This window comes from Lygodium microphyllum, chromosome 13 (assembly GCF_053477565.2).
Source record: "Lygodium microphyllum isolate KBCC chromosome 13, Lygodium_microphyllum_v1.1.10, whole genome shotgun sequence".
Classification (NCBI taxonomy): domain Eukaryota; kingdom Viridiplantae; phylum Streptophyta; class Polypodiopsida; order Schizaeales; family Lygodiaceae; genus Lygodium; species Lygodium microphyllum.
This window is the reverse complement of record NC_141147.1, coordinates 76335716-76363096: the sequence shown is the minus strand read 5'-3', so window position 1 is coordinate 76363096 and position 27381 is coordinate 76335716.

Genomic DNA, 27381 nt, shown 5'->3' with positions numbered 1-27381 from the left:
CTTAAGACGAGCAAGGTTCGTGCGCTTAGCTGCATCTAGACTACTGTACCAAATTCTCCCCTTATCACCTAAGCACAGACTGAAAGCTTGAGAGCGTTGTGCAAGGTCCGTGAGACTGTTAAATTGCTCCACAAATCTATATGGGTCATTGCTAGGTTCATACTTGTCTAGCTACTTTGCTATGATAGGGATTCTAGATTGCCCCTTTGCCCCTTGTGTGACCCCTAATCCCGAGAGTAATGCAGTGGCTAAGGCTATTGCACTCTGCTCAGCGGATGTATTTTCCATGAGCCGCTTGGCTACGAGTTCACTCAACAATAAATTAGCCTCTACTGCTCGTTCTCTCTCTGCATTGAGCCCTGCTTTGGCTGCACCGGCCAAGGCTAGCACATGCCAGGCCTCGTACATGTCTACATCTTGTTGGAGTTTCCTAGCCTTTTGCTTTGGTTGCACCGGCCAAGGCTAGCACACACCGGGCCTCGTACATGTCTACATCTTGTTGGAGTTTCCTAGCCTTCTGCTCGTGGTTATAGGCGATTATGCTCTCTAGCACCTTTCTAATCGCCTTTCTTTCCTCTTCTAGACTTGCTACCACTTCCTCTACTGGACTGCCTTGAACTACCATCCTAGTCAACAAGTCGTATTCATTGGCTAACTCCTGCACTAAGACTGGGAATTCTCCCAAGTCCAGTCGGTCCTCTCCTCGTCGCCTCGTGATCCTGACATTGCTCCCACTTCCAACTTCACAAGGTCGTCGATCAGTTTGAGTAGCTCCGATAGTGTCCGATCCTCTATGTTGTCGCCTTCTGGATCTTCGTGTCCTCGTAAGGTCCTATTGATGGGGCTCTCAGGCACCCAACTATGTTTTGGGATCTTCTCCTAATAGTGGGTTCCTTGATGTTATTGTATCTCCTGATGAGTTCCTTGTAATTGGAAGCAGTTGTCAATCTTATTCACAAGTTGTGCTTCATGTTTTCTAGTGCTCAGTGCAAAAACAAGCTTTTTCTTTCCTTGTAGTGCACCTTTGGTGATAAAATCAAAAGTGAGGTGCGGTTGCAGGAACTGCTCAATGCAAACTCCACTCTTCCCCTCACGTTTGTAGCCTAATATGGCTCTAAGTGCAGGTTGGCTGATCTAAGGTCTTACTGAAAGTTCATACTGTGTTCTCTATTCTGCTTTAGGGTTGGTTGGTTGGATACTGAAAGTCAAGTCAAGTCCTAAATTCGGTCCGCTTAGTGTCTAGCTGTTTGGGTGAATCCTCGGTTATCTTGTCTGGTCTCTGGCTTCTAAGGGCTAAATTGGGTTTCCAGGGGGCCCAGAGATGTGAATAGGGTGGCCAGGACTGTCAGGCAAGTTCCAAAACCCTCTATTTTAAGTTCTGGTGAAATGGTCCGATTTTGAGACTCGGACAGGGTTCTACTTTGGTGCGATTTTCCTAGTCGGACAAGGGGTCCGACTCCTGCGATAGGACGAGTGGTCCAATTGTGGTGCTAGAACCAAATGGTCTGATTTTCACACTAGGAAAAGTGGTACGATCCTTGCAGTTGGCCCGATTCTAGCAGTCGGCCGGGGTGGTCCAATTCTAGTAGTCGGACTGTCTAACTCCAGAAATCGGGTGGTCTGATTCTAGGACTCAAACAGGCTGGTCCAACTGCGCAGACGACGGCCCGCGAGTTGCGTGCGATGATTCAAGCTCAACACCTACTCCGTGGAATCATCCAGTGCCTACTCCGTGGATTCCACTACAAGGGAATGCCAGACATACCTAGAATCACTGTGGTGCTCGAATCGATCGGCACTCCAAGGATCTCCCTGCAGCTCTCTCTCTCTCTCTCTCTCTCTCTCTCTCTCTCTCTCTCTCTCTCTCTCTCTCTCTCTCTCTCTCTCTCTCTCTCTCTCTCTCTCTCTCTCTCTCTCTCTCTCTCTCTCTCTCTCTCTCTCTCTCTCTCTCTCTCTCTCAAGCTCACTCTCTTCTCACAAAGCAGAATGTCAAATGTGGTCTTTCCTAGTTCCCTGGGCCTCTTATTGCCCCATCCCAGCCTGTTGTAACCTCAGAAGCTAATCCCTCACTCTTCCAACCAGAAATTTGAAGTTATGCCCCTATTTTCCTGTTTCCAGCAATATTAGAACCCTTTCTGTTTTCCTTCTTTTTCCTATCCTAAACTTAAGCTAATGCAACAAAAATAAAAAACAAAGATGGAGACGGATGGTCCTACTCTAATATTCAACAACAAATCAAAATACTTACTTGCTCCAAGGATTAAAACCTCCTAAATCTCTTAACAATCTCGAGCACTGGTTCAGGCTACAAACCCTACTTCTATGCTTGATTGGATGTGCGCGGCGCTCAAGGCTCGATTTCGTCGGTCCCGGCAAAACGGAACCAAAATGAAGGGGAGCTATGAAGCTCTACCCCGAGACCTACGGACCACTTATTGATCAAGTGTTTCAAGCCGAGTGGCCATGGCTACCTCTCACATAGCCGACGTGCAATGCCTACCTTACGAGTGTAGTGAGCTTACCTTGATGCTCGATCAAGTTCCCTCCTCTCTCTTGCACTTCGGTAGCTCCACAATCCTGGCGACAAGTTCAAGCAACCTCAAGCCCTCTCCGTCAAGCTCCATCCTCCATAGCCATGCGAGAAAAGAGAAGAAAAAAGAAGAAGAGAAGATGAAGAGAGAAGATGGTGGGGAGCTTCTTCTCCACGATCCCTCACTCTCACACACTCACTCCCTCACACTCCCTTAATCCCTCACTCAAGCACAAACAAGAAGGCAAGAAACGGGAGAAGAATAAGAAGAAGCTTTGGCCACACACAAGAATGAGCTTCTCATTCACTTTTCAACTTTATATACAAAACCCTAAATCCCTTTTGGGCGGTCATCCCCTTATCCCCTTTTTTACATGTCCGGTCGTGGCCTAGGCCCTTTTTCCCATTGTCCTTCTATCTTCCTAGCTTCCTTTCCACCACTCATCTACATTTACAAATTGCACGTGTGAGAGCCTGACGCTCTTTAAATTAAATCATGATGCGCTTGTGCTCTTTTACAAAAGTATTGACTTGCACTTTTTCTTACGCACCTTTTTCCTTTATTTAGGACTTGTCTGCACTTCTTGTGTTTCTAGATTTTTCTTGGTGTGCCTTCGTCCTCCATTTCACTTTGCCTTGGCCTTTGTCTTATGCTTTAGCTTTTCCAGATTTTCCACCTTGTTCATCTGACGGTTAACAGTTTTCTATGAGTTGCTATATTGGATCCATTTACAGATCAACCATCTATTGAATCCCATGAACATTTTCAAGAATGTTGGTAGCTTATTTTGGGACCATATCACATAAAATAGAGATACTCTACGAGCAAGGATGGACTTGAATGAGATAGGTGTGCTTCAAAAAGAACATCCATTGGGTATGGACTGTTCCTACAATCTCCACTTCATCCATAAGATGTACTAAGAGGTGAGTCTGTATCATAAGAATGCTTGTGGGTAAATACTTCTCAAAGAAATAAATTGTCTCCACTGCTCCTTGCCTTGTAGATTCCATCAAGGATGTCCTTATCACCTTTTGCAATATCCATTGCACTAATTTTAACAACTTATAAATCACCGGACATATCTTTAGAGTGAGACAATTCATGATCACGTTTGATAGTATGAATTGCCAAAAATTTAATGCATTACGTGCTATAGATTGATGCAAAATAAAAAATATAGGTTGCACTTAATCAAGTCAAAAACTATCACAATCAGAACAAACCTAGTATATCTTGTGCCAATCATGGAATTTTAATCATTGTGGTGGTGGTTGGTCATCTTTAGGAAATGCAAACTTGAGAGAATGCATCATACTTATTGGCATGTGGATAGACATGATGATTTGCTCCACTATGTGCTCCTCTTTAGTGGAAAGGACCCAAAGTGCACAAGATAGTCACATAAGATCATCAAAGCTTGTATGTCATGGCCAATATGTCTCCATCTCTGATCCTAAAAGGTTTTGTGTGACAATGGGCTAGTCTACAGGGAAACATGGCTGAAGATTTTCCAATGTTGGAGGCATTGATACATGTTTTAGAGTAGTAGCTAATAGGGGACTCAAATAATAGAATGCTTTGTGCCACTAAAGGATGACGACAAACTAATTGGAGATGTGGTAGTTTGGAAATGGGATAGAGAAGAGGATGGATGGAACCATGGAGGAGAAGGTGAATCATTTTTGTATGTTGAACCATGCATCCATGGAGAAGTGGCTGAGTAGATAAGAACTTAGTAGAAGGCAATGAGAGGCAACATGATTAGAAATTCGATGTAGTATACATTTGCAGCTTGTTCAATACCCCAAGGACATGGAGAAGTTGCCACGATTCATGACTATGAGGTGATTGCATGATGCCTTGACAATAACTTCACACCAAGAAGAGGAAGTTACTAGGGAGGAGTGGGAGTTCTTGAGGGGATGCAATTCCAAAGGTAAATACATACTTTCATTGTTGTTATATCTAGTAACTATATTCGACAAGTTGACTAGGTGTTTCAATGTACAATACAAAGTCTACAGCACAATATGTGTATTGACAAATTGCACTCAATGACGGATGTAATGTCATGGCAAAGTTTGAGCAAGAAAGTCGATGATGGGCCACAAATCCAAATATTATAGTGGATGAGATGGAGTATGTTGGCAACTTGCAAAGTGTTATTTTGCACATTATTGTAGCTTCTCCATGATCATATTTGATGACAATGGTTTAAAGTGATGTTAGAAGGAGCAGGGGGACAACCATTCGACAAGGGCCATTCAAATACTTAGAAATAGATTCCAAGAAAAGATGGAATGATTTGTGCGACACATTTTTCTTGCCTGCTCATTGTAAATAAGTGGATGGCCACAACCTCATTGGTAGTATGCTATACTTGAACCACCTGGAATAGCTCAAGTGTATGATGAAAGCAATGTTCCTAGCATGGACATGGAGAGTATGTAGGTATAGGAGTTGCTGTTGTGGGGGATGGAGAATGAGGAGGGCTTGCAACATGTGGAGGAGACAAGCATGAGCAATCCAAGGAGACTTGAGTACAAGAGTTCTTTGAGAGTGATGTATATACACTCTTCTTTTTGTGGGTGGAAACCTCTACATAGACCTTCTAATGTATGCCAAGCTACGCTAAGAGCTTGTTATGGAGCCATAGGATCACTTGTATCTTCACCCACTTGTTGTCAGATTCATTGACTATTCACTTATATTGATACTTTATTATATACTTTTTAACTTACTTATTTATAAATATATGCTATCATGCTTCACTTTCATCCTTATATTGAAAGTGCTAACATTGATATTTTGTTGTGTAGGTCACTATAGATAGTTCAGAGAACAAGATGGGTTGATAGTACACAAATGAGGAGTTGTAGGAGATATTTACGCATATCTTTGTAGATCAAACAGCATGCTTTAAGGACATAACAAATGCAGAGTTGTCTAAATTGACATCTGGTCATTCTATGCATTTTGCCTCAGCATGCTCCAATGCATCAATCTTTAGTAAGCAGAGTCGATGCTCTAGGTTGTCTACAGAGGGAGAGGCTTAAGGATGCCTTGCTTAGCTAATGGAGGTACAAACTATGATGGATGCCTTGGGGAAGCATAGACTTCCTCTTCTCCCCATTCTAGGAATGTTTATAGGGGGTGTTGCGAATATACAAATATTATGACCCCACAATGGGTTGTTACTCACTCCCATCCCAATTCTAGAGAGAGTGCCTCTAGTGGATACTGCAAAGGCACTAATGCAGTGTTCCCCTCCCATCAGTCGAGTAGACACTTATCACATCCCAGATTTGCTATATCTATAGGCACTTCCACTCCTAAGATGCCATGGTTTGCTCAACCATCTGCACAGCAGGTGGCACTCTTACGAGTGCTACTCCAATAGGTGCTACCCTTATAGGTACACTAGATATATAGGAGCCTCCTAGCTATATCTAAGAGCATAATTGTAGGTGGTGGAAGAGGGCGCACCTTAGATGCACCCTACTAAGGTAGGGGTACTTAATGGATGAGAAAAACTATGCTATACACATGAATGATGAGGGAAAGAGGATTATACACATGCGTGAGTTGTGCTAATAAGTTTTTAGGCACAACATATTGGATCACTAGAAGAATATACTACAAGCTAGTAAGGACTACTGATAGCATCCTTGCATGAGGAGTTTATAGAACCTATATCGAGAGACTAATGGGTCCTCCACTAAATGGATGATAGACCTTATGTGTACCTACATATCACACAAATGGTTGGATGTGTAGTAGGCCATGAAGATTGGTGTACCTACATATCACACAAATGGTCAAATGCACAGAAGGCCATGAAGATTGGTGCAACAAAGTCCAAGTGGCTAGATGAAGAGGACTAGAGGAGGCCATGGAATCTCTAAGGCGACAGTGGCAGCAAAGAGAGATAGTGTTAGAGACAAGAGTCGTGCACCATCTTAGGAGTGGTGACCACAAGACCTACTTGGAGGACTTTGTAAGTTCTCTATTAGTAATTTTCACTTTTTAATTTTATATATTACTTGTAGTAAAATATCATTATTCTGATAATGCTACTTTGTCTTTTTTACTACAATACTTGATTATAAATCACAAACCCACAGGTTTGGAGACTCGACATGTAGAAAGATATGGTCTTATTGTACTTATCAAAACAAGTTATATGCAGCGGAAGTCTTGTAAGTCATGCCTCTTTCATGTTTTAGTTATTGTGATGCATTGTGTACTCTAGATTGATCTTTGGTTATGTTGTAGACTCGTTTTGAAAATCCTTTTCATCGAGATGAGCTATAGGATGGTGATGAGTTGTAGCAGTCACTTGGATTCATGGAGCATCCCTCTCTTTTTTGGCTTTGTGCTCCATATATACTCTTTTCATTAATTGTATGTAAGTCACTACAAGATATAGGCCTTATACCAATGTTAAAAGCGACAAAAATGTTAATAAAGAAATTTACCCCCGTCGTCGCAAAAAGCATCGTTATTGGTAACACCATAGAACAGTCTGTATTAGCGTCGTTATCAATGTCTTTGCATCAATAAATGCAACCCTGATACCGACACAAATAACGACGCTGATAATGATGCTTTGCGACGCTAATAACAATGCCAATAATGACATGTACAGTAAATTTGCGACGCTAATAGCGATGGTAATAGGAAAAAAAATTTGTGGCAGGGCAGCAAATAGTTTCTGCACTGTGTATGCACTGTGTACAATGCTCGTGTACATAAAGGCAAAGTGTACTTAAATCATAACATTGATACATGAGATAAATACATGACCGCATAATGAAAGCGACAGGTACAATCGTGGCAAGATATCACTACTACATAAAAAATGTCTACACAGATCACGTGACCAAAAAAGAAGGGTGTGTGAGCTCCAAGGATCCAAGGGCGATCTATAGATCCTCGCCATCCAAAAGCTCGTCCCGTCGCAAAGGAGCATCGAGCGGACTCTGTAAAAAAAGAAACAACTACACATCAGTCCACTATACAATAATTCATTCTAATTAAACATGGTAACTACATACAAGAAAGATGAGTGACTTACAAGGCTACCGCATCCATACAATCAGTCGATCAATGCACTGAGACCATGCCTCTCTGCATATCGAGTCTGACTGGTCGGCGGATCACGATTTGTACTGGAGTGTTGCAAAGAAAACAAAATACTAACTGTTAGAAACATGATTGTCAGTACAAATGATATTGCAAAAAAATAAGTAAGCAAAACAAAAGAAAAACTTACAAAGTCCTCTAGATATATTCTATGGCTGCCACTCCCGAGATGATGGACCACTCCGGCCTCTAGTTGTGCCCTCGCCGCCTCGCGCTACTGTCTCCAATATCGTGGAGAATCTGGAGCCTCCTCCCTAAGTCGGCGCCACTCGTCCATGTCTAGCCACTCAGGCTTTGCAGCCCCACTCTTGAGTGCCTTGCATGCGTCCAATCGTCTGTGTGACATATATGCACGCATGCACTCCATCATCCATCCCGTAGAAAACCTATCTCCTGCGGCTGGTACCGGAAACTCCTCATGCAAAGATGCTACTATGTAGTCCTTGCTCCCCTCCGGTATGTTTTTCCAATGATCCAAGACGTTGTGCCAAAAAACTTTTTGGCACAACTCTCTCATGTGAGCCATCACCCTCCTCCCCTCATCATTCATGATGATGGCTCCTGACCTATCATCTACAAGGTAGCATACCCCTCTGGGGTATGTCTAAGATGGGTCCTCTCCCAGCTGCAACCACGCTCTTGGGCATATCCAGGAGACCCTTGTACATCTGGTGTACCAACTGGGGTAGTATCTATCGAAGTAGCACCCATAGGGGTGCCACCTGGGGACGGCTGAGCAAAAGCCAGAGTGACAGGAGTAGACATCTCCACAGGTGTGACAAATCCCGGAGGTGACGCAACTCCAGTAGACCTGAGCCAGGCTCTCTAGAACCGCCACAAGAGCAAGGAGTACACATGTATTCCGAGCCGACCACGGGCTCACTGCATTTGGATCTCTGCAGCATCCCCTTGAAGCACTCCCTCCGTCTGGGCCAAGTCTGGAGCGTCGACCTTGTCTACTCAAAATAAAAGCATCAGATCGCGCTGAAATAGATCTAATAGAGCAGCCTACCGATGTCCAAGACAGCTCTTGGTCTGCCATGTCTCTGAATCTTGCCATCTGATTTGAAGATATGCACGTGAAGATCTCCTACAACTCCTCATCGCTCATCCCTCAACTCATCCTGATGATCTAAGTATCCACAAAGGTTACCTGCAAAAATAAAAAATGATTTTAGCATAATAAATTTAAATCATACAAAGCACAATAATATAAATCTTTAAAAAATTATCCTACTTAAAATGCATATCTTATGTACCCTTATAAGTGATTCGTCAATGAATTGAGTAGGTGGATGCTCCAAGTATGAAGTATCATATGGTTCCATATCAATCTCCTGACACAACTCGGCATAAACTAGAAGGTCAATAGACATGTCACCACAAAAGGATGAGTCCACCTCGTTCTCAAAGAATTCTTGGACTCCTGTATTTCCATCATTGTTACCCGATGTTGGCTCCTCTACATGCTCCAAGCTTTCGGTGGCCTACACCCCTTGCAATATCGACCCCTCTATTTGCATATTGTCCTCATCTATGCTCGGAACATCGCTTTGATCATATACTCTCACACTTCGGGGAGCTGAAGGTATAATATACCACCATCGAGGTTGTCGGGGGTTTGGATAGAAGATTACCTGTTCACAAACACGTACAAGAAAGATTTAACTAATGTGACATGTACCATGTAATACGATGAACAAACAAATGAGTTCATGCACCTGTTCACAATGGGCTGGAAACACAAAGGTGTCGCGCAAATCCGTCCATTTTTTTTCAGAATCTATTTCGAGAAATCTAGATGGACCTCGTCAAACTATTGCTCCAGCTCCTTCAAGTACCACTTTGAACCACTGCACATCGAATAGCATCATGGAGAAGCTACGATAATCCACCGTAACAATAGTTTGCAAGTTTCCAAAATACTCAATCTCATCTATAACCGTGTTTGGATCCGTTGCTCAACGTCGGCTCTCTTGCTCCAACCTTGCCCTGATACCACAGTCTATTGTGGAGCGCATTTTGTCAATATGCTCCACGCAGAAATGCCATCCATGCGACCACGCTGCACTATATATTTTGTACTGTACATTGAAACACGCAATAAGTTGTCACATATAAAATATAGATACGACAAACCCTAAACACGTCATCACCTTTGGACTATGTCCCCTCGAGAATTCCCACTCCTCGGTTGAGACCTCCACCCCTTCGCAAGACACTGCAGTCAAAGCTCCATGCAACCATCATGTTGACACAAACGGCGGCATCTCCTCCATGCCCTCGAGATATCGAATTGGTCGATGGCGCGTACTACGTCAAAATTCAGATCGCGCTTCGTCTCGATCTTGCCTAGCTTGCTGGTACTTGGCGAGCCACGTCTCCATAGAGATATGGTGCAACATACAAAAGCGATTCACTTTCTCCTCCATTGCAACATCCATTCTTTTTTCTACCCAATTTTCAACCACCACATCTCCGGTCAGTCTATTATCGTCCTTCGGCGAGGACCATAGCACATTGTTGTCTGGATCCACCGTTGGTAGCCATTATGAAATACGCACTAGCACCTCAGACACCAACCAACCTTCAGCCATGCTACCTTCTAGCCGAAATCGTTGTCACACAAAGCCTTTCAGGGTTTTCATGAAGCGCTCCAAGAAGAACATCCATCGCGTATGGACAGGTCCAGCAATCTCCACTTCATCTACAAGATGCACAAGAAGGTGGATTTGTATCGTGAGCATGCTGATATGCAAGTATTTCTCAAAGAGACAAACTGTCTCCACTGCTCCCCACCTTGCGGATTCAATAGAGGATGTCTTAATCTCCTTCTGTGAGATCCATTGCACTAAAGTCGACAACCTGTAAATGGCCCCGCGTATTTCTAGAGTAAGGTATCCTGCGATTGCGATCGGTAGTACAAACTCCCACAAATGAGAAAGCATTATGAACAATGACTATACTCCAAATAGCAAAATGTGCATGCCACTTACAATCCATTCATTGTACAAACCTGACATATCTTATGCGAATCATGGGATTTTACCCCTGATAATTTGTCGTCTTTAGAAAACACAGACCTGAGAGAACGCATCATACACGTCGGAGTGTAGATAGACTTGACTATTTACTTCACAATGCGCTCTTCTTTAATGGACAAAACCCAAGAAGTACGAGGTAGCTGCACGTGATCATTAGCACTCAACTGTAGCCAAAGCGCCTCCATCTTACCTATGTCCTTCAAATCCATTCGTGTCCCTATAGTGTCTCTCTTTCCTGTGATGTGATCCCATAGCAAGCTACCCACGTTCTTGAAAATATGCATGGGATCCAACAAGTGGTTGATTTGTAAGTGGGTCCAATATGGCAACTCGTAGAAAACTTAGAACCATCACATTCCGTTTGGATGTGACTCCGCATGGACCATTTTCAGCTCGTACCAGCTTTGGGCATTCATACGTGTTGGAGGTCGTCCAAGAAAACCTTCCCTGAGTTCATGACCCTCTGGCAAGAAAGCGGCGTGTCCTTGATATACCATTTTCTTCATGGTTCATGACTTTTGGGAGTCTAACTGTGGCCCACACAATGGACATGCACGATAACCTGAGCTAACCAAACATGTCCCAACACCTCTACCTAGTGAATACAAACTTGAATAAGCTATGATGGATATTACCATGAGAACGAAAACCTATTTACATGAGCACTCTCCGAATCCCAAAAATTCGTGCATCATCCACATGAGAATGGCTCGAATATTGGCGGACCATCAACCATCGCGCTTACTTATATCTTGCATGGTGACCCTCTCCTCCCACAAAATCTTAAGCTTATCGACTAATGGAGGAAGATACACGTCCATATTTTGGACTTTGTAGCGGCTAGAGTAAGCTAAGGATGAGATGTCCTTTCTTCATAGAAAGCCATAGAGGAATATTGTAGTTGACAAGGACTATAGGCCACACACTGTAAGAAGTTTAGCGTAGACCGAATGGGTTCAAGCCATCCATTGCAAGACTGAGCCCAAGATTCCTTCGCTCTCGGGCAAAGCCTGGGAAGGTAAAGTCAATGTGGCCCCATGCGCGTGAATCCATTGATATTCATTGAACTCCATTTTTGGATCTATTTTGCGCATGCCACGTTGTCAAGCTCGCCATGCCGGACGTAGGAAACATGTGGTTTATGTGGGGGATAAGCAAAAAGTGTCTAAGAACTTTTTGAGGGATGGTTTGCCCTTGCAAGTCCTGTGGATACCTATGAGAACCACACTTTGGACATATCTCCATAGTCTCGTATTCTCCTCGAAACAGTATGCAATCGTTGATACATGCATGGATGTTGTTGTAGTCCATGCCAAGCTTTCGTAAAACATGTCATGCATCATCACGAGACTCAGGCATAGTAGTTGCATGTGGTAATATATGATACTTCAATAACTTGAAAAAAAATCATAAAATACCTTGAAAAAGCACAAATGTTTTTAATGATAGTGCCAAAAAGAAATCAATGAAGCGTACGTACAAGGTATCTGAAGAACAACTCGGTCGCACTCGCATCGCTCCACTCGTATTTTTATTGCACACTTAGAAGTGCAAGCAATATCTTTAGGCAAGATAATCAGCACCCATCATATAATGGTATGGATGCTTCCTCTCTAAGCAGATCAGAAGTCTCGACATCCATGGGAATCAATGCATCGATCATTGCCTCCATCTCAGGCTCCAAGATTGTAGGTAAGTCTCGAAGGCTTTCTGTCTCCTCTGGTATTGATGGTATAGATTGGGTAGTACCTTCCAAGTGGTGGATTGGCTTAGGCACTCCATCCATCGCACACCCACGAACTCTTCTAATTGGCCGCAAAGGGTGCACTCCTCCTTGGGACGAGAGGTCACCTCCCTGGATAAAAAAATTTCCAACCACGCCCAATCTTTTTGTATATGGTTGTAACATGTATGCTTGTCCGCTTGTGGGACATGTCTTAGCAGCCCATCGGGAAGAGAGTTTAGAAGGCTCCACCTGGCACTCACAAGGAATGACACAGGGTTTGCGATCTAGGTCTTCCTAAGTCTGCCCCAATCGGAAGTGTCCGGCCATTCCCACTTGGGATCGACCTGAGGTCAGGGTTCCTTTCCTATCAGCAAGGTCTCTAGGAAGAAGCTAGCTTCGACCTCCAGTTATACCTCCTTTCGTAGGAACAACAAAGTCGAAGGGGTTTCATGCTGCACTTGGTTCATGGAGAATGGGAAACGAGAGGGATGCGAAGTGCAACCACTCTGCCATACGACGTAGTCCCATTCCTTTCCCCTAAAACAGAATAAACCAAGAATTCTACATCTACTGACACTAGGTCTTCATTGACTTATTATCTCATCATTTGAGAAAAGTTCCCAGCTAACCGGGACCACCCTTCCGTAGGACGGACCTAAGTCACGTCCACCTCACTTTTCTCAATTTACTTTAGTTATCTAATTACCTACCACATTATGTTTTGACATGCAAAAGCAGCTTCCTTAATTAATCAAATTAATCACGGGTTCCTTCACGTAACTTAGGCACTGACACAAAAACAATGCCAAGCAAGTTCCTTTTCCTCCAATAACTGCTCTTTATTTATAAAAATCCTGAAGTACATCCAATATCACGCCCAGGCTATCCCAGCAATCTACATGATTGCTGCTCCACCGTTGACTACTACACGGGCCTCGAGATCCTATCTCAAGTCACGTCGACCTCTTGTGTGGGATCCGAAGACAAGGGATTTACAACTAGAGCCTCCTCTGGCACCCAAGTGTCCTCCCGCTCCAAGAAGCACCCAGGGAGAGGCCTCTCGTGGCAGGTTAGGTCATATACCCGGCGCAGCTAACAACCCCCTTGGATAGGGCTAAGCTGACAATCGAAGGTAACTGTTCATGCCTCTCTCTCCATGCTTTCAACCTGAAGTATTAAGTGTTTCCCTTGAATTAGTTCCTTGAGCAAAGAGATCAAATAATGTACCTAAGTATAAGCACGAACATTTCAGAGGTCGTTTGCACGACCGACTACTAAGGTGTGACTCCTTTTTTTCCGGATACTCCCTGCATCCTATTTTAGGTCTTTTCATGACTTGGCGAGATCCCAATAATTTCAAACAAGATTACGCAAGCAAATGGTCTTGGTAAGTTAACTTATTTTTTACTTGCCCTTTTCCCTTGGGTTTTACCTTAGGGTATCTTAATCCCTAAATCAAACATTAGCTAGTCAATCAAGGCAACTGACATGCCTTATTCGCAACCCAACCAAGGGTCTTTTAATCTCTAATTCCAACCAAGCTCAGTTAACACACATGGCAACACATGATTCTTCATTTAGATCTTCAAGATGTAGTCTAGATGCATGCGATCCTTCCAATTCTCTTAGTGTGGTTCTATGCAGGATTTCCCAATGAACCTTAACCATCATGCACATTGTGTGTTTAGTATAGTTGTACCTCCTAAACGACTTTTATCTTTCTTTATTCCTGGCAATGAGTACTTATTTCTAATGCACCGGATCACATGTGACTTGCATCTATGAAAGTCTAAGGTTTTGTCTAACGATGCAAGTGTATCTCATGAATAGAAATTAACATTTCATGTGTTTCTTTTAACCATGATTGCGAAACGTGAATTATAAATGACTATTCATGCACTGAACTGGTTAAAAAGCTATCATTTTATGTGAAGTAAGGTGATAACCTTATCATTTTATGTATGTAAAAGCTATCATTTCATGCATAAAATCTTGTGCGAATTCCAGACTCTACCATTTCGCATCATTTGAGAAAAGTTCCCAGCTAACCGGGACCACCCTTCCATAGGACGGACCTAAGCCATGTCCACCGCACTTTTCTCAATTTACTTTACTTATCTAATTACCTACCACATTATGTTTTGACATGCAAAAGCAGCTTCCTTAATTAATCAAATTAATCACGTGTTCCTTCACGTAACTTAGGCATCGACACAAAAACAATGCCAAGCAAGTTCCTTTTTCTCCAATAACCGCTCTTTATTTATAAAAATCCTGAAGTACACCCAATATCACGCCCAAAGGCTATCCCAACAATCTACAAGATTGCTGCTCCAAGGTCCACTGCCCGTTGACTAGTATATGGGCCTCGAGATCCCATCTTAAGTCATGTCGACCTCTTGTGCTAGATCCGGAGACAAGGGATTTACAGCCAGAGCCTCCCCTAGCACCCAAGCGTCCTCCCCCTCCAAGCACCACCCACGGAGAGACCTCTCGCGACGGGTTAGGTCCATATACCCGACGGGGCTAACAACCCCCTTGGATAGGGCCAGGTAAATAGTCTGAGGTAACTGTTCCTGCCTCTCCCTCCAGGCTTTCAACCTGAAGCATTAAGTGTTTCCCTTGAATTAGTTCCTTGAGCAAAGAGATCAAATAATGTACCTAAGTACAAGCACAAACATTTCGGAGGTCGTTTGCACGACCGACTGCTAAGGTGACTCCTTTTTTTTCGAATGCTCCCAGCATCCGATCTTGGGTCTTTTCGCTGGGTCTTTTCGCAACTTGGCAAGATCCCAATAATTTCAAATAAGATTACGCAAGCAAATGGTCTTGGTAAGTTAACTTATTTTTTACTTGCCCTTTTCCCTTAGGTTTTACCTTAGGGTATCTTAATCCCTAACTCAAGCATTAGCTGGTCAGTCAAGGCAACCGACAAGCCTTATTTGCAACCCAACCAAGGGTCTTTTAATCTCTAATTCCAACCAAGCTCAGTTGACACACATGGCACCACATGATTCTTCATTTAGACCTTCAAGATGCAGTCTAGATGCATGTGATCCTTCCAATTCTCTTAGTGCGGTTCTATGCAGGATTTCCCAATCAACCTTAACTATCATGCACATTGTGCGTTTAGTATAGTTGTAAACAACTTTTATCTTTCTTTATTCCTGGCAACGAGTACTTATTTCTAATGCACCGGATCACATGTGACTTGCATCTATGAAAGTCTAAGGTTTTGTCTAACGATGCAAGTGTATCTCATGAACAGAAATTAACATTTCATGTGTTTCTTTTAACCATGATTGTGAAACGTGAATTATAAATGATTATTCATGCACTGAACTGGTTAAAAAGCTATCATTTTATGTGAAGTAAGGTGATAATCTTATTATTTTATGTGTGTAAAAGCTATCATTTCATGCATAAAATCTTGTGTGAATTCCAGACTCTACCGTTTCGTGTATGCAACTTAGTACTTAGAGTAAACAGAACCCTAAGACTCATTCTTGTTCCATACACGTCCCCAATCCTTTCATCTCTAGTACTTAATTAATTTTAAAGCTTAGAACGTGGGTTTGATTCGTGTTTGTTGCGTTGGTCGCTCCACTCGTCTCTCCAACATTTCGGTGGCTTTGGCTCCTACACTTACCGCAACCTTCTTCTTGGGAGCCATTCGCCTCGTAGAGATTTGACAATCTAGACCTTAACGGTTTTTGGGTCAACAGGTTCGGGTAGGAAATACCGCTAGATGGGGTCCTTCGCCAAGAGGGTAGTTTGGGTGTGGCTCCTTGTAGCTACTCACCAACTTTCACTTCCTCTCCTTCTTTCTCTCTCTCTCTCTCTTCCTCTTCTTTTCTCTTATCCTCCTACTCTTCTCTCTCTCCTCCACTTCTTTTTCTTTTCTCTTATTCTCCTACTCTCTCTCTCTCTCTCTCTTCTTCTTCTTCTTCTTCTTCTCCTCCTCTCCTTCTTCTCTTCCTCTCCTCTTCCTCTTCTTCTTCTTTTCTCTCTCTCTCTCTCTCTCTCTCTCTCTCTCTCTCTCTCTCTCTCTCTCTCTCTCTCTCTCTCTCTCTCTCTCTCTCTCTCTCTCTCTCTCTCTCTCCTTCTTCTCCTTCTCTCTCTCTCTCTCTTCTTCTCTTTCTCCCTCTCTCACTTCTTTTCTCCTTCTTCTCCTTCCCTCTCTTTCTCTCCCTCTTCTCTTCTTTTCTCCTTCTACTCTTCTTCTTCTTCTTCTTCTACTACTTCTCTCCTTTTTCCTTCTACTTCTTCTTCTTCCTCCTCTACCTATCTCCTTCTCCTTCCTCTTCTCCTCTCGTCTCTTCTACCCCTTTCATTTTTCCTCCTTCTTCTACTCCTCTCCTCTCCCCTTCCCTTCCCTTCCCTCCTTCTCCTTCTCTCTCTCTTCTTCTCTTCTCTCTCCCACTCCTCCTTCTCTCCCTCTTCTTCCCTTCTCTTCCCCACCCCTTCTTCTCTCTCCTCGCTCCTTCTCTCCCACTTCTTCCCTTCGCTCTCCCACTCCTTCTTCTTCTCTCCTTCTCCTTCTCTCTGCCTCTTCCTCCTCTTCTCTCTCTCCCTCCTTCTTTCTCTTCTCTCCTTCTCCTTCTCTCCCTCTTCCTCCTCTTCTCTCTCTCACTCCTACTTTCACTTCTCTCCTCATAGCCCGAACTGGATGGCAATCAGGGGGGAGGCGGCTTTGTTTGGAGGGCCCAGGGAGGGTCCCACAACGTCTAGTAAACAGGGGGTGACTATGGTCGAAGGCCCAAGGGCCCGTTTCAGCAGGACGGCAAGGGGAAAGGAGCCCCAATCGGAAGGCCCAGGGGAGGGGTGTGCAGTGCCACCAAGCGAGGAGGGGGGAAAGACTCGGAGGCCCAAAGGGCCCTGCACAGTAGCTAACAGGGGGGTGACGCAAGGAAGCAGGACGTAACCTCTGTCTACCTCAGGGGAGGGGAGAAGAGTCCCCTGTATATAGGGGAGGGAAGGAGGTAGGTGGCATGGCCACCCCTCCCACCTGGGGGGCTGCATGCCCCCCATCACCATCACTCCCTCTCTCTCTCTCCCCGATGTGCTGTTGGCGGGGAGAGAGAGGGGGGCTAAAAATTTTTGAACTGGTGAAAAGAAAAATTCCTTGAAATTAAAAAACAGGGGGGTTCGTATGGGATGTTACATCCTCTCCCCCTTAGAGGAATTGAGATATCCTCATCTCGAGAGGACCTGGGGGTATTGTTGGTTGAGAGTATCTTCGTCCATCCAGGTGGCATCCTCTTCGGGATAATCTTTCCACTGGATGAGGTATTCTCTCAAGGTCCTTGACATCAACTGCCTCTCCCTGACATCTAGGACTTTATCAGGCCGTAGCTCAATGACTCCTTAGCTAGGCATTACAATTTGTTGATCATCAAGTACATGATTCGGATTTGGCAAATACTTTTTCAATAGGCTAACGTGGAATACATTATGAACCTTTAGGGTTGCGGGCAGTTTGTAGTCTGTAAGCATTAGGTCCTAGGCACTTAGTGATCTTATAAGGTCCACAATACCTTGGACTTAGCTTCTTGTACTCTCCCAAGGACAGTGAACTCTTTTTAGGGCATATGTGGATGAAGACCATATCACCTTCAACGAACGATCTATCTTGTCGTTTCAAGTCCGCGTAAGCCTTCTCTCTATCCTTGGCAGCTTGGATGTCCTGTCTTATTGACTTGATTTGATCATCCATGTCTTCCAGCATCTGCCTTGAAGCTTCTACCCTCAAAGTTGGATCTGAGAAGCTCAAAGGAGTACGACAATCGTGCCATACAATGCTTGAAAAGGGGTCATCTGAATACTTTGTTGGTAAGAAGCATTGTAGGCAAACTCAACAAGTGGAAAATATTGAATCCACTTTTTAGGTTCGCGACAGCAGTATGCCCTAAGCATATCTTCAATGACTTGGTTGACTCGTTCTGTTTGACCATCAATTTGGGGATAGTAAGCTGTACTGAAGCATAGTTGAGTCCCAATAGCCTCGAAGATAGCCCTCCAGAAGTGTGATGTGAAGAGAGTCACGATCACTAATGGTTCTTCTGGGTAACCCATGCAATTTGAATATTTCCTTGATGAATAATCCTGTGATGTCTGAGGCTTTATAGTTTGTCTTGACAGGGATGAGATGTGCAACCTTGGTGAGCATATCTACTACAACCATAATAGAGTTGTATCCTCCATGAACTTGGGGTAGGCCAACCATGAAGTCCATACTAATGAATTCCCATTTCATTTGGGGAATGTCAAGTGGTTGCAATTTCCCTGGCATTTTGACATGTTCTGCCTTAATGCGTTGACAAGACAAAAATTCCGTGACATATTTAAGAACATCACCCTTGAGCCTATCCTAATAATAGCTCTTCCTGACCGCATTAAGGGTCTTGGCATAGCCAAGATGTCCTGAGAAAGGGGAGTCATGGGATTCCCAAAGTATCTTCTACTTGAGAGTTGACTTGCAAGGATACATAATCTTATCCTAAAGTAGACAAGTCCACTACTGACAGAGAATTCTTGATACTTCATCTTTAGCTTCGGGTCTTGATCCTTGATGGGGATCTCCCTTAGCAATTTTTGGTAGACTGGGTCATGACACGTCTTTTCTTTAGCTAGCTCAAGAATTGGGTTGTTTGGCATTGATACCTTTGTGGCTAGAGATCTTGCTATTGATGGATCTTGCAAAATAAGAGAGTTTAGAAATGCCTTGTGACGACTGAGTGCATAAGCAACTACATTCTCTTTTCCAAGCCTATATTTGATTTCAAAGTCATATTCTTCTAGCACTTCGATCCATCAACGTTGCCTCATATTAAGCTCATTCTGGGTGAAGATCCATTTAAGACTCTTGTGGTCCATCACTAGGGAAAATTTGTTACCTAGCAAGTAATGTCTCCAAAGTTTGAGAGCATGGATGGCAGCCAATAGCTCCAGATCGTGGGTAGCATAATTCCTTTCATGGCTCTTCAATTTCCTTGAAGAATACGCTACGGGATGACCTTCTTGCATAAGCACACATCCTAAGGCAAGTGAGCTAGCATCAATTTTACCACTTCAAACTCCTTACTAAGATCAGGAAGTTTCAGGATAGGTGTTGATACTAAGCTTTGCTTTAGCTTGTCAAAGCTGATCTGTTTGGCAAGTGACCATACAATTGCTACTTGCTTCTTTAGAAGATCAGTTAGAGGCACTGCAATCAAAGCATAATCTTTGATAAAAATCCTGTACCATCCTGTCAATCGAAGGAAACTACGTATTTCTTTGACAGAAGTTGGTGTTGGCCATTGCAGAACGTCTCTGACCTTAGCTGGGTCTACTGAAATCCCTTGGGCTAATACAATGAATCCCAAATATTCAATCTGTCACTTGAAAAAGGCACACTTCTTCTTCTTGGCATAAAGTTTGTGTGCTCTCATTGTTTCAAGAACAATGTGAAGCTGGGGTTCATAATCTTTTTCCTGTTTAGAGTAGACTAGGGTATCGTCAAAGAAGATGAGTACGAAGTCATCAAGGTAGAGCCTGAAGATATCCTGCATTAACCTGTTGAAGGTAGCAAGAGCATTTGTTAGCCCGAATGACATCGCTAGGAATTCAAAGTGTCCATACCTTGTGCTAAATGCACTCTTCGGGATATCTTTTTCCTTGATCCTTATCTGATAATATCCAGATCTGAGATCTATCTTAGAGAATATCTTTGCACCTTGAAAACGGTCAAGTAATTCATCTATTCTTGGAGAGGGGTATTTATTTTTTATGGTTGATTGATTCAACCCTCTGTAGTCAATGCATAGCCGAAGGGTTCCATCTTTCTTCTTTTGGAACAGTACTGGAGCTCCCCATGGTGAACTGCTAGGATGGATGTAGCCTTGGTCTAATAGTTGCTTGAGTTGCTCTTTCAGTTCAATAGCTTCCGAGATGGACGTCCTATATGGCCTCTTTGCACGACTGGTGCACCTCCTGGCACTAGATTGATTTCTAAGGTTTTATCTAACGATGCAAGTGTATCTCATGAACAGAAATTAACATTTCATGTGTTTCTTTTAAGTATGATTGCGAAACGTGAATTATAAATGACTATTCATGCACTGAACTAGTTAAAAAGCTATCATTTTATGTGAAGTAAGGTGATAACCTTATCATTTTATGTATGTAAAAGCTATCATTTCATACATAAAATCTTGTGCGAATTCCAGACTCTACCATTTCGCATCATTTGAGAAAAGTTCCCAGCTAACCGGGATCACCCTTCCATAGGACGGACCTAAGCCATGTCCATCGCACTTTTCTCAATTTACTTTACTTATCTAATTACCTACCACATTATGTTTTGACATGCAAAAGCAGCTTCCTTAATTAATCAAATTAATCACGCGTTCCTTCACGTAACGTAGGCACAGACACAAAAACAATGCCAAGCAAGTTCCTTTTTCTCCAATAACCGCTCTTTATTTATAAAAATCATGAAGTACACCCAATATCACGCCCAAAGGCTATCCCAGCAATCTACAAGATTGCTGCTCCAAGGTCCACCGCCCGTTGGCTAGTATATGGGCCTCGAGATCCCATTTTGAGTCACGTCGACCTCTTGTACTGGATCCAGAGACAAGGGATTTACAGCCAGAGCCTCCCCTAGCACCCAAGTGTCCTCCCCCTCCAAGCACCACCCACGGAGAGACCTCTCATGGCGGGTTAGGTCCATATACCCGGCGGGGCTAACAACCCCCTTGGATAGGGCCAGGCAAATAGTCGGAGGTAAATGTTCCTGCCTCTCCCTCTAGGCTTTCAACCTGAAGCATTAAGTGTTTCCCTTGAATTAGTTCCTTGAGCAAAGAGATCAAATAATGTACCTAAGTACAAGCACAAACATTTCGGAGGTCATTTGCACAACCGACTGCTAAGGTGTGACTCCTTTTTTTCCGGATGCTCCCAGCATCCGATCTTGGGTCTTTTCGCTGGGTCTTTTCGCAACTTGGCAAGATCCCAATAATTTCAAATAAGATTACGCAAGCAAATGGTCTTGGTAAGTTAACTTATTTTTTACTTGCCCTTTTCCCTTAGGTTTTACCTTAGGGTATCTTAATCCCTAACTCAAGCATTAGCTAGTCAGTCAAGGCAACCGACAAGCCTTATTTGCAACCCAACCAAGGGTCTTTTAATCTCTACTTCCAACCAAGCTCAGTTGACACACATGGCACCACATGATTCTTCATTTAGACCTTCAAGATGCAGTCTAGATGCATGTGATCCTTCCAATTCTCTTAGTACAGTTCTATGCAGGATTTCCCAATCAACCTTAACTATCATGCACATTGTGCGTTTAGTATAGTTGTAAACAACTTTTATCTTTCTTTATTCCTGGCAACGAGTACTTATTTCTAATGCACCGGATCACATGTGACTTGCATCTATGAAAGTCTAAGGTTTTGTCTAACGATGCAAGTGTATCTCATGAACAGAAATTAACATTTCATGTGTTTCTTTTAACCATGATTGCGAAACGTGAATTATAAATGACTATTCATGCACTGAACTAGTTAAAAAGCTATCATTTTATGTGAAGTAAGGCGATAACCTTATTATTTTATGTGTGTAAAAGCTATCATTTCATGCATAAAATCTTGTGTGAATTCTAGACTCTACCGTTTCGCGTATGCAACTTAGCACTTAGAGTAAACAGAATCCTAAGACTCGTTCTTGTTCCATACACATCCCCAATCCTTTCATCTCTAGTACTTAATTAATTTTAAAGCTTAGAACGTGGGTTTGATTCGTGTTTGTTGTGTTGGTTGCTCCACTGGCCTCTCCAACATTTCGATGGCTTTGGCTCCTACGCTTACCGCGACCTTCTTCTTGGGAGCCATTCGCCTCGCGGAGATTTGACAGTCCAGACCTTAACGGTTTTTGGGTCGACAGGTTCGAGTAGGAAAGACCGCTGGATGGGGTCCTTCGCCAAGAGGGTAGTTTGGGTGTGGCTCCTTGCAGCTACTCACCAACTCACTCCCTCTCCTTCTTTCTCTCTCTCTCTCTCTCTTCCTCTTCTTTTCTCTTATCCTCCTACTCTTCTCTCTCTCCTCCACTTCTTTTTCTTTTCTCTTATTCTCCTACTCTCTCTCTCTCTCTCTCTCTTCTTCTTCTTCTTCTTCTTTTTCTCCTCCTCTTCTTCTTCTCTTCCTCTCCTGTTCCTCTTTTCTCTTATTCTCCTACTCTCTCTCTCTCTCTCTCTCCTTCTCTTCTTCTCCTTCTCCCTCTCCCACTTCTTTTCTCCTTCTTCTCCTTCCCTCTCTTTCTCTTCCTCTTCTCTTCTTTTCTCCTTCTACTCTTCTTCTTCTTCTTCTACTACTACTTCTCTCCTCTTTCCTTCTACCTCTTCTTCTTCCTCCTCTAGCTCTCACCTTCTCCTTCCTCTTCTCCTCTCCTCTCTTCTACCCCTTTCCTTTTTCCTCCTTCTTCTACTCCTCTCCTCTCTCCTTCCCTTCCCTCCTTCTCCTTCTCTCTCTCTTCTTCTCTTCTCTCTAGCACTCCTTATCCTTCTCTCCCTCTTCTTCCCATCTCTTCCCCACCCCTTCTTCTTCTCTCTCCTCACTCCTTCTCTCCCACTTCTTCCCTTCTCTCTCCCACTCCTTCTTCTTCTCTCCTTCTTCTTCTCTCCTTCTCCTTCTCTCTCCCTCTTTCTCCTCTTATCTCTCTCCCTCCTTCTTTCTCTTCTCTCCTTCTCCTTCTCTCGCTCTTCCTCCTCTTCTCTCTCTCACTCCTACTTTCACGTCTCTCCTCACTGCCCGAACTGGATGGCAATCAGGGGGGAGGCGGCTTTGTTTGGAGGGCCCAGGGAGGGTCCCGCAGCGTCTAGTAAATACGGGGTGACTATGGTCGAAGGCCCAGGGGCCCGTTTCAGCAGGACGATGGGGGGAAAGGAGCCCCAATCGGAAGGCCCAGGGGAGGGGTGTGCAGCGCCCCCAAGCGAGGAGGGGGGATAGCCTTCAGTCAAAGGCCCAAAGGGCCCTACGCAGTAGCTGATCGGGGGGGTGACGTAAGGAAGGGGGTGTAGCCTCTGTCTGCCCCGAGGGAGGAGAGAAGCCTCCCCTTATATAGGGGAGGGGAGGAGCTAGGTGGCATGGCCACCCCTCCCACCTGGGGGGCTGCATGCCCCCCAGCACCATCACTCCCTCTCTCTCTCTCCCCAACGTGTTGTCGGTAGGGAGAGAGAGAGGGGCTAAAAATTTTTGAACTGGTGAAAAAGAAAATTTCCTTGAAAGTAAAAAAAAAGGGGGGTTCCTGGAATGTTACAATGGTATTTAATTAGCTTGCGAGTACAATGCATGATTGATATTAACTTTTCTTACCATTTGCTCAAAATCCAAGATCTCTTAATCAATGATCTCAGATTGAAATTCGCTGAAGCGTCGTACGTGTTCTATAGACAATCGACATTTTTGTCTAATTGCCAGCTTACATTGAGAGCAAGGACATGGGATATGCTGATTAAGATACGCCTCGCGATCTTGAACATCAAGACCTTCATCGTTTTCCATTTTGTCTATGTTACGACAAACAATTTGCTTTTGTTATCATTCTTTTTTTCTTTCTTAAATTGTTTGAGAAGGGATTTCTTCTCTTGTAACTCAGCAAAAATTAACGTATATAAAGTCTCCACCCATCCACCCACAAATCAACATATGTCGGAGTGTTTCTCGTCTCGTGGTGTTGCATCGGACCTCGCCACTACTCTCTTTGTTTTTTATCCATTCATTATCTCCTCTCCTTCCATCTCTCTCTTTCTTTCTCTTTCTTTATTATGTTGTATGTTTATTCCCTCTCTCTCGTTCCTTCTTCCTTTTGATCTTCCTCCCCCTCTCTCATTTCCTTTAACAAAACATATCTCTCTCTCTTCTTATTCTTCTACTACTACTACTGCTGCTGCTGCTGCTGCTGCTGCTGCCACTACTACTACAAACAAGAAAAGAAGAAAAAACTACTACTACTACCACTACTATAACAACAACAACAACAAATAAGAAAACTAGACAACAATAAATAAGAAAACAAAAAAAACTATTATTGCTACTACTACTACAAACAAGTAAACCACTACTACTATTACAATCACAACTACGACCACCACCACCACAACAAACTAGAAAAGAAGAAAAAACTACTACTACTACAACTGCTACAACAACAACAACAAATAAGAAAACTAGACAACAATAAACAAGAAAACAAAAAAAACTATTACTACTACTACTAGTACTACTACAACAAACAAGAAAACCACTACTACTACTACAACCACGACTACGACAACTACGATTATGTTTACGACCATGACTATGACTACGACTACGATCACGACCACGACCACGACTACCACGACCATGACCACTTCCACTACCACTATAATAAATAAGAAAAGAAGAAAAAAAAACTACTACTACTACAATAACAATAAATAAGAAAAGAAGAAAAAACTACTACTACAAAAAAAAAAAACAAGAAAACTAAACAACAATAAACAAGAAAAGAAAAAAAACTACTACTACTAGAATAACGACAAACAAGAAAACTACTATTACTACTACTAGTACTAGTACTACAATCATGACTACAACAACTATGACCACAACTAAGACCACCACAACAACTCTATCTCTCTCTCTACCACTACCACTACCACTACCACTACAATAAACAAGAATAGGAAAAAGATCAACAACAACAACAACTACTACTACTACAAACAAGAAAAGAAAAGAAAACTACTACTACCACTACTACAACAACAACAAACAAGAAAACTAAACAACAATAAACAAGAAAAGAAACAAAGCTACAACAACAACAAACAAGAAAACCACTACTACTACTACTACTACCACAACCACGACTACGACTACCACAACAACAAACCACTACCACTACAATAAACAAGAAAAGACGAAAAACCAATAACAACAACTACTACTACTACTACTACTACAATAACAAACAAGAAAAGAAGAAAAAACTACTACTACTACTACAACAAACAAGAAAACTAAACAACGATAAATAAGAAAAAAAAAACTACTACTACTACTACAAACAAGAAAACTACTATTACTACTACTACAATCACGACTATGACTACCATGCAACAACAACAAACTAAAAGAGAAGAAATTAAACAACAACTACTACTATCACTACCACTACCACTATTCCTACTATGACTACCGCAACAACAAACAAAAAAATAAGAAATTAAACAACAACTACCACTATCACTAACACAAAAATAACAAACAAGAAAATAAGAAATTAATATCCAACTACTGCTATCGCTACCACTACCATTACTATGACTACCACAACAACAACAAATAATTTTTTTTTTAAAAGAAGAAACAAAACAACAACAATCTCTCCCTCCTTCTCTCTCTCCCTCCCTCTCCCTCTCCCTCTCTTTCTCTCTTTCCCTACTATGTTTAATGTTTTCTCCCTCTCTCTCTCTCGTTCATCTGTCCTTTTATCTCTTCCTCTCCCTCTTTCATTTCCTCTCCCTCCCTCACCCTCTCCCTCTCTTTCTCTCTTTCCCTATTATGTTTAATGTTTTTTCTCTCTCCTCTCTCTCTCTCATTTCCTTTTCTCTCTTCCTCTCCCTCCCTCTCCCTCTCCCTCTCTTTGTCTCTTTCCCTATTATGTTTAATGTTTTTTTCCCTCTCTCTCTCGTTCCTTCTTTCCTTTTCTCTCTTCCTCTCCCTCTCTCATTTCCTCTCCCTCTCTTTCTCTCTTTTCCTATTATGTTTAGTGTTTTTTCTCTCTTCCTCTCCCTCTCTCATTTCCTTTTCTCTCTTCCTCTCCCTCTCTTTCTCCCTTTCCCTATTATGTTTAACGTTTTTTCCTTCTCTCTCTCCTTCCTTCTTTCCTTTTCTCTCTTTCTCTCCCTCTCTCATTTCCTCTCCCTCCCTCTCCCTCTCTTTCTCTCTTTCCCTATTATGTTTAATGTTTCCCTCTCTTTCCTCTCCCTCTCTTCTTCATTATTTACGGTTCATATTTAGTAACTTTTATAGATAGTTTTCTATGCTTTGCTTCCTCGTCCCTATCATTCAATGTAGTAGTATGAAATGTAATCTTATTATTGTACTTGTTTGAAAATTCAATCAATGGATTCCTTCTTCTTGATGAATCATGATGTATGATTTTTGGATAACAGTCATATATTCCATTTGTAAATGAATTATAGAATATTATTTAGCTCATGTGGCTAGAAGGATGGTAGGGCTGCATTGCTCGCCACCCATTTTTTCTCTCTATAACCGTCGATATTTGCATTAATAAATAACCTACAACCATCACTATTTGCATCAGTATCAACATTATATAGCGATGTTGATATATCGACGCATACACCAATGCAAATAGCAATGATTTTGTAAAGATCCATATACCAATGCTTTTAGCAATGACGGGGATAATTTTTTGCATGAATAATTTTGTATTTTTAAATGTTGGTATTGTGTGCCTATATATTGTAGTAATTCTAGTTCTATGTGATGACAATTAGTTTTGTGTGATGATGAGCCTATGTGTCAATGAGTTTCCTCTATTAAGAAGTTTCATGTAATGAAGAGTTGGTGAGTTTATGTGTTGGTGGGTTTCATGTACCAATAAGAGTGTTGAAAAGTTAGTGTGCTGATGAGTTGAGGACATAGGTTGTGATGAGAATTTCAAACATGTGTTCACTAGGGAATTGATAAGGATAGGGATAAAGGCGAGGATATGGTGTAAGAGAAGAGGGGAAGAGAGAGGCAATAGTGACTTGAGGAAGAGAGAATGGGAACATTTGGAGATATGGTGGTGAAGAAGAAGAGTATGTGGTAGGCGAGAAATGTGAAAATAAGAGTTATGGTGGTTGGGAGATAGATGGAGATGGAGGGAA